Here is a 15,393-nt window from a genome sequence, read left to right as displayed (position 1 = left end):
TAATATTTCTTTTGCCGGCTTTCTTGACTTTCCTATTTGGTGTAGTTTTGTGCTCTTTGTGTATCAGCCTTCTGATGCACTCCTTGTGAGGAGGCAATTCAGACTCTTGGTTGCTTAACTGAAGCAGTTATTCATGAATGTCTACCTGTTTTCTATTGGTAGTCTTACGTAACCGAAGCTGGTATTATTGAAGACCTGCCTGTTTTGCATTTGGTAATTTTACTTAACTGAAGCCGTTATTATTGAAGCCCTGACTGTTTTCTATTTAGCAATTCTACTTGACTGAAGGCCTACCTGTTTTCTATTTGGCAGTTCTACGTGACCGAAGTTGTTATTAATGAAGGTCTGACTCTTCCCTTCTTATTAAATTAAGAGCTGTTTTCATAATTTGGGTTAGCTGAAATATTTATTAATCAACGCCTACCTGTTTTTAATGCATTATTATTGAATTTGTATATCTTACTCAGTCTGTGTTGTAATTGACTGAAAATGTGATTGGCGAAGGCTTACCTTTTTCAGAGGGCTTATATCAATAACGTACTAACAGGAAATGACACATGGTGGTACATGGGCCCTTAACTTCCGCCTTATCGCCTTTATCCATAATTGTAGGTCTCATCGGGAATTTTGCAAACACAGGTGAAACAAGAGAGTGCTAATACGTCGTTATCCTATTTCAAAATCAGAATCAGGACAATAGCTGACTATCGACCAATGTAATTTGCTTCGAGATCACATGTCTTGTTTTTGATGTGAACTTTAATAAAATGGCTCTGAGCGCTATGGGACTTAACATCTGAGGTCATCAGTCCCATAGAACTTAGTACTTAAACCTAACTAACCTAAGGACATTACACACATCCATGCCCGAGGAAGGATTCGAACCTGCGACCGTAGCGGTCGCGCGGTTCCAGACTGAAGCGCTTAGAACCACTCGGCCACACCGGCCGGCTGTGAACTTTAATGGTGACGATGATGATCAAATGAATAAAAAGCTTCAACGAGTTGAATATGGATGTGGAACAATTCTGCGTACATTGAAAGTTAATGTGAGAGAAGATACTGAAATTTCGTAACAGTATCGCTGTGCTGACACTGGCGTAAGTATGCGGGGCGGGAAGGGGATGGTTAGTAAGGTAAGTTAACGAAACCAAATGTCACTGTATCGTCTCAAACGTAGCTCCTCAGATCAGTGGAAAGACACTCGCTAGAGATAAAGCAGTAATTATTTATATTCAGGTTAAATAACAGAAATTTCGAACGCAAGACAAATTACGAAAATCACAATTTTAGAACAGGTAGCAATAAAATTACGAACATAATAACCTACCGGAAGAAAAATCGAGTTCTTAACAGACTCACAACCTAATCTTTGGTAAGCAAGTAGCTCACATAAACAGCACTGGCATCGCTGGTATATGCAAAAAAATTGGAAGGAAGCGTGAGACAATCATTGGCTTTATGCTAATGCTTGTCTAAGCCACCTGTCATCGCTATAAAACATTTTGAAATTACTGAATGTATCAACAAATATTGAAAAGTATTGAGAAAATATCGTAAGTAAAGGGAAAAGTCGAAAGTACCGAAGGATCTACCGACTCGCTCTGGATCTAAACGCTTGTTCTACATTCGTCAGTCGCACCTTTTATCGCTATGCTTCATGGTTAATTTCGTTATTATAGTCCAGATCACATCTGTTGCAAGTGTTGACAATCGCCCTTGTCAATAAAGTTCGTTCCAGCTCAGCGTTAGATAGCTCCATAATGCTGCTGCAATGCGTCACATTGAGTTCATTACGTCGGTTTCTAGTATCTACCTTTAAGGGAACGAAACTGGTAATTTTACAATTGTCTCAGGAACCCACGTTAAGGCTATTTCTAAATCGTAAATGATGTGCTTGTTTTCATACGAAACATTTACATCATCCTGAGAACAAAGCATTGCGATAAATTCTTATGGCTTCACAACAAGTGCATGCCTGCTGTGTTCGCATTAAAAATTGGAAGAATGTTAGCAATATGTCCAGCATTTTATTTTAGTTCAACATGATGTACTGACCACAGCTTTTCAGTATTAACAAGATACTACTTTACATCATTTGTTATTTATAATACTACACACATTATTTACAGATAATAACGTCAGTGCTCAGTACTCTGTTGCAACATCCATTTAGTATAATGAAATATCTCACCATGTTTAGTGAAGTCATTTACAGACAGGATTCGTGGGACAATGCATCCAAAAACCTAACTTTAATTCTAATCCACATTGATGTGTACAGGTGGTCTGGGAAGAAAGGCTCACACATGTATTAGGATAAGGGGCTGTGAGGTGGACTGTGCACTGCTGACAGTGTAAACAAATTAATGACAAACACACATACACTTTATTGTGCTGCGATACTAAAACTGTACAGCAACTCTTTGGATGTGCTCGTGGACAGGCACATCTAAGCAGTGGGCTGGCCGGGCATGCTTTACTGAATACAATGTCAACAGGGCTTTGTGCTTCCTGGGCGCCACATTGTCAATCACTGTAGTAAACAGTTGCCCCATGCGAAAGCCATAGGTGTCTCCACATGTAAGCTAAGTCCTTTAGGCCGTTCTCCACTACGAACTGCACCTATGAACTGCATCTCTGGAACTCTGTGTGAGAACTTTCGTAAGTGATCACCGAACATGCACTGTCCGTTGTTGCCTATGACCTCTGCTTATCAAAACACGGAAGTGTTGGCAGCGGCGTGAAGATTGTTGATTCGGTCGCGCTTGAGGACGTTGGCGAACTTCAAAGTAGAGTGCTGCAACGCTCTGTGTTTGACTGGTCACGGCTTGCCTGTTGACGGGGGCACCGAGCCGATTATGTCCGGCCCCACACGACTCGGCTCGGTCACGTACTTGCCCCATGTCTGATGTCCGGATTCCGGACACGCGGATAACCGAGCATGACCGGTCACCGCTGACGTCTCACCTCACCTCGCTGCACTGTACTGTGCAAATCCAACGCCTCTCTCTCTCTCTCTCTCTCTCTCTCTCTCACACACACACACACACAATGTACTTATCTCTGTCTCTCTCTCTATTTTGATACAAAAGTAACGTTTCCAAGAACGGTTACGTGACACAGCTAAATTCATAAAGCATTTGGAAAGTAAAATGATATTTCTATACAATCGTGGATAGAAGACGAGTCTCATTTCCAAACAGAAGATGTATTTTTCCCTTCTTTAATAGGAAACATTAAATAAGTGCTGTCCCTGTAATCTAGAGGACAACCATCTTCATAAAGGAAGCATACAAAGAACATTAAACATTTACAGATGTAACTTCTCATACTTTTCACTTGTTTGCAACAGAAACAAAATTATAGTTATTGTTGATCAGCAGTAAATCACTAACGCGTTCCGGATTTAATTGGCTGCGGCGATTTGTTAGTAACACTCCGGCCTTACAAAAGCATCTTTCATTAGTTGCGCTTGTTGCTGGGAAACATAAAATACGTCGTGCAACTGCAGCCAGGCTTGGCAGATCTGTTTCACGTCTGCTCCACCACTTTAAGATGTCATCATCATCTCCGGGGTACATTAAAATGTAGAGATCTATTTCATCCGCTGCGGATGATGTGTTGTTCCCCTATTCCTTGAAACGATCTCTCTTTCTGGGTAGTGATGACACAGTATTTCGAGGATCTATGATAATAAACAAAAGAGACAAGTAATACAGAACTGATGTGGAAACCATCGAAAAACCATCGAAACGTTCCCGTAAAAACTTGGTGTCTTACGTTAGTGAAATATTATACGGATTATGACATTCCCGTTTCTCTATAATACACTACCTACTAACTATGCAAAAATGATTATGTTAATCATTGCATTTTGTACCTGCGTAAGTAGCACACATTTGTCGCACATTGCTAAGAATTTCCTGCTTTTAGTTTATTTGAAGCGTATTAAGATCGCGGAAAGACTGCCAAATAAACGCAGCAATTTTATGTCTTGACGTGATCACTATCTTCTCGCAAACGAAAGTCAAGGCTCGATTTTTAATCCTTTGTACCTCCTGTTAAAAAATACATATCTGTTAGTACACATCAATTACGCTAGTTAATTATGAATCTATCGCGTGTCATAATGAAACAGTGCTTTCAACTGCAGTAATTACTCAACTGACAATCAGTGTCATTGACACTGCAAATTTGTTGCAGTTTGTGAAACCAAAGAAGAACTGACAGGATTGTCGCTTCGTTTTCGCCTTCTAATTCATCTGTGGCCACTTTAAATAGTCTCAGAAAACGCGCAATTTTTCCTGCAAGCTCATTATCATATCCTTGCAATCTGTAAGCGGAGTTCTTTTCCGTGAGCAAAGCAGCAATTTCGTTATACTGAGTGTTTAAGGATTCCAGCATAGTGTACAAGCTGGGCCAGAGTGTGCAGACCTCTTGTTTCAACGATGATTTCAAAGACGAGTAGAGGCCACTTTTTTAATGTACGTTACAATGCATTTTGCAGTATTTATTGTTGATGCGAAGTTCGGGGAATGATTTAACAAGAAGTTATCTTCATGGGAAGTATGGCTAAGTGCTGAGCAACACAAGGAATCCTTTCGTGATTTTCCAAAGCCTTTATTACATTGGCACCCTCGTCGGAGACAAAAACAAAACTGTGCAACATGTCTGGCGAAATGTCCCAATCAGCCATCCTCTTCAATTTCTTTCATAATATTACTCGCGTCACCTTAACTAATGTGAAGCACTCTTCTGTAGCAGCATATTTCAAAACATTCTATTGTCTACTTCTCTGAACTGCTTATCGTCCACGTTGTACTTCCGTAAAGGGGCACACTCCCCTAAAACTTCTGTTAACAAATTGCCCTTTCTTAGGAATGCTCATCCGATAGTCTCTTCCGACGTGTGGAAGACGCTCTACCGCTAGCTACTGACAGAAGGCCGAACAGCTGCAGACAGGTAGCTGTTTGGTAGCCCCTTGATGCACAAAAATGAGTAAGTGGACACTACAACAGAGAACACGATAATGAGATTTACAAGAAGTGTCTCATAAAATATGTTCATTTAACACGAACTTCAGTGATAAATCCATATCACTGTACAGTACAAGTCCCTGAGTCCGGCCAGTTCCATGTAGTACTGCTGCTGTAGAAGATCTGTGTCGACGCATCGGTAATAGACTGCGAGCTAGACTGGTTGGATGTGACTTGCGGCGTCTTGAAGTCGGCTGGAGCGGAGGCGGTGCTGGCTGATGAGGTCATGCCTTGGAGTCCGCGTTAGATTGGCGGTGCAGTCACATGGTTTCTGTTGCCAGCTTCAGTACGTGGAATCGCTTGGTATGGTATTAATGGCGAACGATACCACAGTAACCTCGAAAATCGACTGGATGCTGAAGTACACTCTAAGACTAAAAAGACACACCACGAAGGAATTATCTGAACGGGTCGGGGATCGATAGATGTGACGCATATGGAGAGACAGGCAAATTATTACAATTTCAGAAAAAATGAGAAGATATATTTAGGGAAAGAACTTCACAAATTGAGCAAGTCAATGACTCGTTGGTCCACCTGTGGCCCTTTTGCAAGCAGTTATTTTGCTTGGCATTTACTGATGAGTTCTTGGATGTCCTCGTGAGGGATGTAGTGCCAAATTCTGTCCAACTGGAGCGTTAGATTGTCAAAATTCTGAGGTGGTGGGGAGGGGAAGACCCTCCCTATAATATTCTAAACTGTTGCGCTGCAGTCTGGAACCGCAAGACCGCTACGGTCGCAGGTTCGAATCTTGCCTCGGGCATGGATGTTTGTGATGTTCTTAGGTTAGTTAGGTTTAACTAGTTCTATGTTCTAGGGGACTAATGACCTCAGCCGTTGAGTCCCATAGTACTCAGAGCCATTTGAACCATTTTTTTTTCTCAATTGTTGAGAGATCTGGAGACCTTACTGGCAAGCACGAAGAAAAGCGGTAGAAACTGTTTTCGTGTACAGACGACCATTATCTTTCTGAAACGTAAGCCACAGAACAGAATGATTAGGTGAGAAGGGCAACAAAACGGGGGATAGAATATCGTCGACGAGACATTGTGATGTAAGGATACCGCGAAGACAATCTAAGGAGACGTGCTATGAAATGGAATGACACTGCAGATCATCACTGCTGGCTGCTGGGCCGTGTGGCAAGCGACAGTCAGCTTGGTATCCCACTGCTGTCTGGGGCGTTTCCAACTACGAAAACTGTCTGGAATCTCACTGACGAGTATTGAATTGTCGTCAGTGAAGAAACCCCTTTCAAGCAGAGCCCCAATGAGCGGCGAAGACTAGTCCGGAGATGTCCCAGACAGTGGTGGGACACCAATCGGACTGTCGACTGCCATACAGTACGACATCCAAGAGTGATGGTCTGGGATGCCATTTCGTTGCATTCCAGGATTCCTTCAGTTGTCAACCGCGGTCCGGCTCTTCGAAGATATTATACCCCTCGCTTCCTTTAGCGTTCACGGCAAGCCATCCTGAGCTTACATTTCAGCAAGACAATGCCCGCCAGCACAGGGTGAGTGTTTCTACTGCTAGCTTTCGTGCTTTCCAAACCCGTCATTGGCCAGCAAAGCCCCGGATGTCTTCCGAAGAGAGCGTTTGGAGCATTACGAGCATGGTATCCAACCGGCTCGGGATTGTGCCAACCTAATGTGCAGGAGGACAGAATTTGGCATGATACCCCTCGGAGGGCATTCAACATCTGTACCAGAAACGTACTGTTAACATAAGAGCGAGAGGTGGTTGAACGAGTTACTGCCTTGCGAAATTGCTAACTTCTCTTGAATATATTATCTAGTTTTTCTAAAATTGTAACCATTTGTTTGTTTTTACGTGTACGATACATCTATCGACTTTCGTAGTGTTCAGATATTTCCTTTGTGGTGTGTCACATCTCTCTCTCTCTCCCTTTCTTCTTTTTTTTTTTTTTTTTTTTTTTTTTTTTACGGAATGTGCCCAGAAACTATCTTGGTCGTTTGCTTTTGAGCCCAGTGGTCGGCTCATACCAGAGTCTCAGACAATTCACTTGTGATTCTATAACCCTTCTTGGTTTCATATTCCCTATACATACACATATGCAATAATTGGTATAAATAAAACTGCCATGTAACACGAGTTATGAGAACTCCTGTTATTGTGCGACCATCGATATTGCGCAGTCGGATGTTTACAGCTTATCAAGGCTTGGTTTCATGTACACTAACGTACGAGTGTTTAATAATCATATCTTGGCTGACAATGCTTTAATATAAGAGTGGTCAAATATTTTCCGTTTGGGGGCGTTGCTGAAGAGCATGTGTAACGTAGCGCAACTACGATGCAGTTAGTTAAGCACCGACGTATAGGCAAGGTATTAGAGTGTCATCCGTGTCTTTCCAACATGCCTGCGGTGAATACGGAAAGGTGAACTATGGCGACGTTATTATTAAATGCGTCTGAACTGGGCCGAATTAGTAGCATTGGAACAACATGCATACAACTCCAAAATACCTTTATCCAAGATGGCAGCTGAGACGTCACAGACACACCCCCGGTGACGTCATCCAACATGACGGCCGTGACGTCATCCAACATGGCGGCCGTGATGTTACAGACACACCCCCCAGTGACATCAATTAAGATGGCTGATTTTGGCGGTAAGTTTGAATTTTGGTGGGAACAAGGTCAATTGGGCTACCTCCACTTTAGGCTGGTCTCGAAAGCGCAATTGACCTTTCTTTACTGCCAGAATTCAAACTCAGCGCCGGTTCCTAGGAAGAAGTGGCGGTCCCGACCTTGAAAAGTAGTTGAAACTAGGTAGTTGAAAGTATAGTGAACAACTTTTCATACCTATATGAAGTCGGATCACGTGGCCAATAGGAATGCAACATCACATAGGTCAGGGGTGGGGTAGGGGGTGCTACGTCATGAATCAACACCGTGCTCATAGTGGGAAAACGTGGAACTTCTCATCTGATCATTGAATATTGAAGTTGTAAACAATTATTGAATATGATTAAAATTGAAATTAAATACTTAGGTAATTGATAGGTTAGATGCGCGATGTGGGTCTAACATTAGTTAGCATATTTACAGAAGACTACGTATGGCGCGAGTGTAAAGGTGCGGTTTTGAGGCTGTGGAGTCAAACGGTGATGTACAGCAGGCAAGACCACGGCGCTCTATTAGCGCGGGCCCATGCGCCGGATGCGGCGACCGGGCAGTCCCACGTGCTCGCTAAGTGTCAGACGACGTGGCAGCTGTCAACAGCCCCATCATGCTCGAAAACTGTCCGACGGCATGGTGTGTTCGGGATGCCAGAGCAATCTTGAATAACGGTACTCGCGTGATAAGCTGACGTCACAACATCGTCCTCTGTGTGCCAAGACACGTGATTTATACACTGGGTGCAGCCACCTTGATTAACGGTACTTTTGTCATAGTCTGACATCACAGTGGGGATCTCTGGTGGCGAAGATATGAACTACGTCAGTTGGAGTCCAGACCCAGTGGGGAACACACATGCTTCAAACTGGTTAAATTATAAAGACAAGTTCATTTTTCCCGCCATTTTCCTTGTGTGACGCATTATGATGTTGGAATTTGAACTTCCGGCCATTTTCTTGGGGGGGAGGGGGAAGGGGGTTAGCTAAGTGGAAGTAGCCCAATTGACCTTCTTCCCGCCAAAATTCAAACTTACCGCCAAAATCCACCATCTTGACTGATGTCACGGGGGTTGTGTCTGTGACGTCACGGCCACCATCTTGGATGACGTCACTGGAAGTGTGTATGTGATGTCACGGCCGCCATCTTGGATAACGGTACTTTGGGATGGTACAGAGGTGGTACTATTACTGTTATCCTTTTCTCAGCTGCTGAAGGAGAAACATTGTTAAACTTCGATTGGGGAAGGTTCACGTGTGTTGGGCAGCATGTCTGTCGAAACTCACCGTTGTGGAACATTGCTCCTAGAGCTGGTGTTGCTTCATAATTGCGCCCGTCCCCATATGGAAATGTCGTAACGCTGAACTTACGCCAATTCAAGCGGAAGACACTCGTGTACCCGTCCTATAGTCTTGACCTCTCCGCGTGCGATTGTTACGCCTTCAGTCCCTTAAAAATGGCCATCAATGGTCGCCGATATTTGTCGGACAGGGACGTGCATCAGGCAAAAAATGGTTCAAATGGCTCTGAGCACTATGCGAGTTAACTTCTGAGGTCATCAGTCGCCTAGAACTTAGAACTAATTAAACCTAACTAACCTAAGGACATCACACACATCCATGCCCGAGGCAGGATTCGAACCTGCGACCGTAGCGGTCGATCGGTTCCAGACTGTAGCGCCTAGAACCACACGGCCATGCATCAGGCAGTTACGGACCATTTCACACGGCAGTGCACGGTGTTTCAGCAGACGTGTATGTTCTACCTATTGCGGCGGTCGGATGACTGCCTCAGTACTCCCGGTGACTTTGTCTGATTGGGACACCGTTCCTGGACTGTACGGCCTTCGTAACAGATATTAGTGGAATAAAGCACGTTTGGAGTCTTATTGTATTGCGTCACACTGAACAGCTATTGACACTCTTGGAGCCTCAGTTCCCTCACACATTTCCGATAAGTGATAAAGTTTCACTCAGTAGTTCCCAGTCGCTCTAAATTAAGTTCCGACTTTATTTTTGTCACCGGAAGGCATCTTGTCCTAGTTACATCATTTTACGATCTTTAAATCCGTACTAAACAGCAGATGTAATCAGTGCAGTGTTCTAAAAGTTTCTCATGGTAGCGTTTGACTCTTTACACCCGTTGTTATTGACAAAAGTTGTCCATCATATAATTTAAATAAGATGCTGAGCACCATTCTGAAATCTTTATATGTTTTCGAAAAGAACTTTGGTATTAATAATACATTTCAACTAGCAGAACAAATTTACGACATTACTATTCCCGAGTGCGGAAGATTCGCTTCTTTAAATATTACAATTCTTTACACAAATATTCCAATTGCCAACACCATCGAAATAATAAAAAATAATCTTATGACACCCAAAAGTATAATTAGTGAAGAAATAGCAGAATTCATTACATTACTTGAAAATAGCCTTTAACTATTTGATGTTTGATGGGTAGATTTATTTTCAGAAAGATGGTTTTGCCATGAGAAATTCGATAGCAGGTACAGTCGGTGATATTTTTGTCAATCATACAGAAATTATATTTTTGGAGACAAACCCCGAAATAAGCAATAAAATTATATATTAGGAAAGCTATGTGGATAACACGTTATTACTTTTTAATGGCTCCAAAGAAGAGTTTGATAATTTGACGAGCAAACACAATAATAGCCATCCAATATTGAAATTTACGGTCGAACATGAAAGTAATAAGACGATAAATTTTCTTGAATTTACTATTACTAATCATGAAGGAAAGAACCAGTTTGCAGTTTATAGGACGCTGACTACTACAGATGTAATAATTAGCTCCACATCATGTCACCCACATAGATACAAAAACGCCTTTTTCCAGTCCATGGAACATAGTATCGCTAAACTACCATTAAAAAATGACGCTGTGCGAAACGAGGTGACTACACTTAAACAAATTCCTAATGCCAACTACTATGAAAACAAGTTTATTGATACCCTTTATGAGAAAATTAGCTACTCTGTTCTAAATCCAACACAAAGCAAAGCGACGAATAAATACAAGGGTACCAAAATGACCTATTTTGGCAATATTTCAGATAAAATCAATAAAATGTTTATGGATAAAAAGCTTACAATTGCCTTTACTACTAACAATTTACTTCAACATAAATTATGATCGATAAGGGTAATAAATATCTAAATTCTTGGGTGTATAAAATCACATGTAATAACTGTAACGGACATTATGTTGGCCAAACTGGTACAGGTTTTAAGATAAGGTATCATGAACATACTACTGTTACATACGTAGTACGTCTATCTTCGGGCAACATATTAACCAAAATAAGCATTATGAAGGGAGTATTAATAACAATATGAGTATCTTGTATACGATCCCTAAAGGGCTTCTACTTGTTACCCTTCAAGAACTGGAAATTTGTATACATCGGAAAATAGATCAAGAAAATCTACTTAACGAACAGCTGGATTTCAGAGAAAAATATTTCTTTGTGTGTTTGAGGAACTATTCTAAAATACGTCACGATTCACAATGTTCCATTGGTCTGTATGAGTGTAGATGTCTCGATAACCATATCTCCGCTCTAACGATTCCTTGTTAATAGTTTTTTACTACACAATTATTATCGATTGTGTTTGTTACGGTACTGCTTACCACATTTGGTTATAACTATTGTATTTTATTATATCACATGGACAGACATTACATCAGACGAATGTGCCTATGCTCTTCATTATGTTTAGTATCACCTTATCATGCTTTATATTTTGTGTACTACATCATCCTTTTTAATAGTTTTTTACTACACAATTATTATCGATTGTGTTTGTTAGGCTACTGTATTGGGAATGGCTATGTCAAAGCTGAGCTGGGAAGGTAAGAGAATTAGAGTTAATGGAAGAAGGCTTACCAACTTGAGATTTGCTGATGATATTGCCTTACTGGCCAAAGACTTCGCAGAGCTCCAAAACTTAGTTACAGATCTTGCATCGGAATGTCAGCTGGTTGGCTTGAACATGAACCTTTCCAAAACAAAAGTAATGTCCAACAAATGGGTCCCAGCTGGAGATGTGAAAGGCAAGGACTAGAAGAGGTCAGTGAATATGTCTACCTTGGCCAGATTATAAATATGAAGGGAGACATAAGGCCAGAAATCTATCGACGCATCAAGCTTGGCTGGCAAACATTTGGGAAGAATTCAAAAGTATTCAGATCAAAAATGCCAGTAAATTTGAAGAAAGCAGTATTTGATCAATGCGTTCTTCCTGTGATGACGTATGGCTGCGAGACATGGACACTGAACTCATTTACAAAAGGGAAACTTAGGACAGCACAGAGAGCCATGGAGAGATCAATGCTGGGCTATACAAGAAAGGACAGGAAAAGGGCAGATGACATCCGGTCTGTGTCGAAGGTTAATGACATCGTAGAGACAGTGGGTTCCTTGAAATGGCAGTGGGCTGGCCACGTCGCAAGAAGAAAAGACAACAGAGGGACTGGAGTCCGAGAGAGCACCGGAGGCCTAGAGGAAGACCACCAGAGAGATGGGACAAAGACATCAAGAAGATCGCTGGTAACACCTGGCAGAGAACTGCCCTAGACCGTCCCACTTGGAGAAGACTGCTAAAAGCCTACCTGAATCCCCGACTCGAAGAGGCCACATCATTTAATGATTGAAATGGCTGATGATGATGATGATGATGATGATGATGATGTTGATGATGACATCATCTCTTGACTGTTGTTTTACCATATTAAAAAATAGCACTCCGTCATCAGGCCACAAGTGGCCCATCGGGACCATCCGACCGCCGTGTCTTCCTCAATGAGGATGCTGGTAGGAGAGGCGTGTGGTCAGCACACCGCTCTTCCGGTCGTTACGATGGTTTTCTTTGACCGGAGCCGCTATTATCCGGTCGAGTAGCTACTGAATTGGCATCACGAGGCTGAGTGCACTCCGAAAAATGGCAACAGCACATGGCGGCCCGGATGGTCACTCATCCAAGTGCTGACCACGCCCGACAGCACTTAACTTCGGTGATCTGACGGGAACCGGTGTATCCACTGCGGCAAGGCCATTGCCTTTACCACATATTACTCTGGATTACGTGAGTGTGTGCACCAATCAATTTTCTTGCCTTTTGTATACGCTACATGTCACTTATCTTTGTTTTACTATTTGACAAGGGATGTTTTTCCCCTACCCTGCTATGCCAGCGGTACTGTGTACTTGACTCACTTTTGCCACTCATGATCCTTGTCCATTGTAGTCTTTAACCAGCTGGTTATTTACGATATTCTACCAGAATTTGTTTAACTTTAAATATGTCTGTCTTTGTTATTCGTTTTGGGAAAATAAATCTTGTTAGTAAACTAAATTTTGCATACATTCTCATTCAAATCATCACTTTTATGTAGTCACCCCAAGTCTTAACTTTCATTGTGGCGTCCCATTCCAGGATAACTTTCATTTTGTACTATCCTACCAGGATTACTTTAACAACCCTGCAAAGATTACTTTCATTGTGTACGACCCTGCCAGGCTCTCAGTCAATCATTTCCTATGCAGCCAACAAACGAGTTCAGTTTCAACAGAATTCCACTTTTTTGTTTATTAGAACCGTTCATGTTGGACAGCCTCTGACCATGACTCTACATTAATTGTCCATCTTTTATTGTGCCTACTATCGCTTTGCTATAGTTACACCTGTCACTAAAATTTTCTGTTACAAAAAATTTTCATTTGCCTTTTAAATTTAATTTTATTGACAACCCAAAATTTTTGTCTTCCATATTCTTGATCGATTTGCTATAGTCCCCGCCCCCCCCCCCCCCCCCATTCCCCCCTTGCTTTAACAGTTAGTACGTCTTTACATGAGACGTTCCCAAACTAAGATACGAGAATTAACTGACCATTGTCTTATTATATACTAGCTGTTGCCCGCAGGTGTGGTCTGTAACGACCCAAACTTTGTGGAAACTTAAAGTAGGGAAGTGAGTCATTTTGACAGTGACGGGAACTATTGACGATAATATTTACACTGGTAATATTCTGATTAACACCAATATTATTCAAATACTGAGAATAGCATACAAAAATGGGAGATAAGAGGAAAGGATTTTCATAGATTCTTCATCAAACATCTATGGAATAAATTCAAAATCATATGAGCGAAGGTTAAATCCAAGAAAGTAATTCAGTCATAGATAACATTTACCATGGAAGGGAGTTGTAGCCGTACCGAAAAGGAAATTAAATGCGACTACAATGCAACTTAGATATGGAAATGTTCAATTAGTTATTTGCTTTTGAGTCAATCGAGAGTACTTTTGCGATAGTTGTCTGGATGCAAACGCTGTTACATTGTTTCAGTTTTGGAAGTTTGATAACTCGTGAGGTACAGACCGAAGTACTGCTCAGTCATTCGACTGATGAAAGTTAATCTTTACCATTCTCAACGCGACGGTGTAGTAAGAAGAGTGTTACACTTCGATCGAGAGATATTGGTTTATCGGACTTAGCCTTCGTGCTGATGAGCAGTTACAAACTTTGAGAGCAATGAATCAACGACAGAAAAACAATTCGTAGCCTCGAGTAGGACACAATAAAACGAAGACACGAAGAAGGACAAGTACGCCGATAAGTGAAAAGTTGTCGTTATCGTCACGATTACGAACTGAAGTTATTCTTGAATGACATATCGGTGTGCGTGTGTTGTAGGGACAAACAATTGCTTTTAGAAAGAACAATAAAATCTGAATCAAAAGGTAATTCTTACGTGTCGCCTAACTTTTTAAACATTTTAAGTGAGTACATGAATAATGGACAGTAAAGAGTGATTAGTTTAAACCAGAATTACGGCGTATTAAAAAAAAGAATTCCTCCAACATAAGATATCTCTGGAATTACTACGGACCTTGTTTATAGCTGGACATAGCAACGGCGTAGCAACGGAATAGTAGACAGAAAAATTACATCCTCGCTATGTACGATGTGGAAAACGACCGTAATGATGAAACAAGAATCAAGATTTTATTTCATCACGGAACTAACCGGGCGTAAAAATAAAAATAAACGATTGCAGTTTACCAATTCACACGAACTGGTCACACCGACGGGGACGAACACCGTTACGAGTCACGTCTCTTCCCGGTTGTTTGTTATGACGACTGATGGTGGGTAACTAAGCTAGTAATTACTAGATTGCTGTGTATATACTGTTGCATAAACGTATTTATCAAAAATTTTTGCAGTGTCAGTATGTTTCAATAATTGTCCTGTACGTAGAATCTGAAAGCATGCATTATAGTTTCTAATTGCAGTCATAAATTTCTTCGATTCACTACATTCTTACGGAAGCAGAGTTTTTAGGGTTTTCCCTGACTCACCTAGTAGTGGATACGTGGTTTTGCGACCAGAGAAAAACTTACCAAACTTTTCATCTTTCCGTTTCAATGCATTATAGCGCCTACATCCTGATCCCTCCCCATACGGTAACTAATTTATGACTTACGTATTTAGTTAATAGGTCATAATCAAATACAGCCTCCTACGCGCAACATGTAAAAGTAAGAGCTATCTTTATGCAGGCTTTATAATGATGCTGTTGTTGTGGGTGAAGCGTTTCGGGAGCTGCTCCAGAAAGCTGTTACACTGTCTGTCTAGCTCTTAAGGTTGCCTGACGTTCTCCATTCAAACTCCACG

General features: G+C 41.5%; 1 pseudogene; it reads right to left on the bottom strand.

Moving 5' to 3' along the window:
- Positions 1 to 12,653: 12,653 nt before the first annotated feature.
- LOC124614209 lies at positions 12,654 to 12,771 on the bottom strand (annotated as a pseudogene).
- Between the last annotated feature and the right edge of the window lie 2,622 nt (positions 12,772 to 15,393).

This window comes from Schistocerca americana, chromosome 4, assembly GCF_021461395.2.
Source record: "Schistocerca americana isolate TAMUIC-IGC-003095 chromosome 4, iqSchAmer2.1, whole genome shotgun sequence".
NCBI classification, from domain to species: Eukaryota; Metazoa; Arthropoda; class Insecta; order Orthoptera; family Acrididae; genus Schistocerca; species Schistocerca americana.
This window is presented reverse-complemented; position numbering and strand designations above follow the sequence as displayed.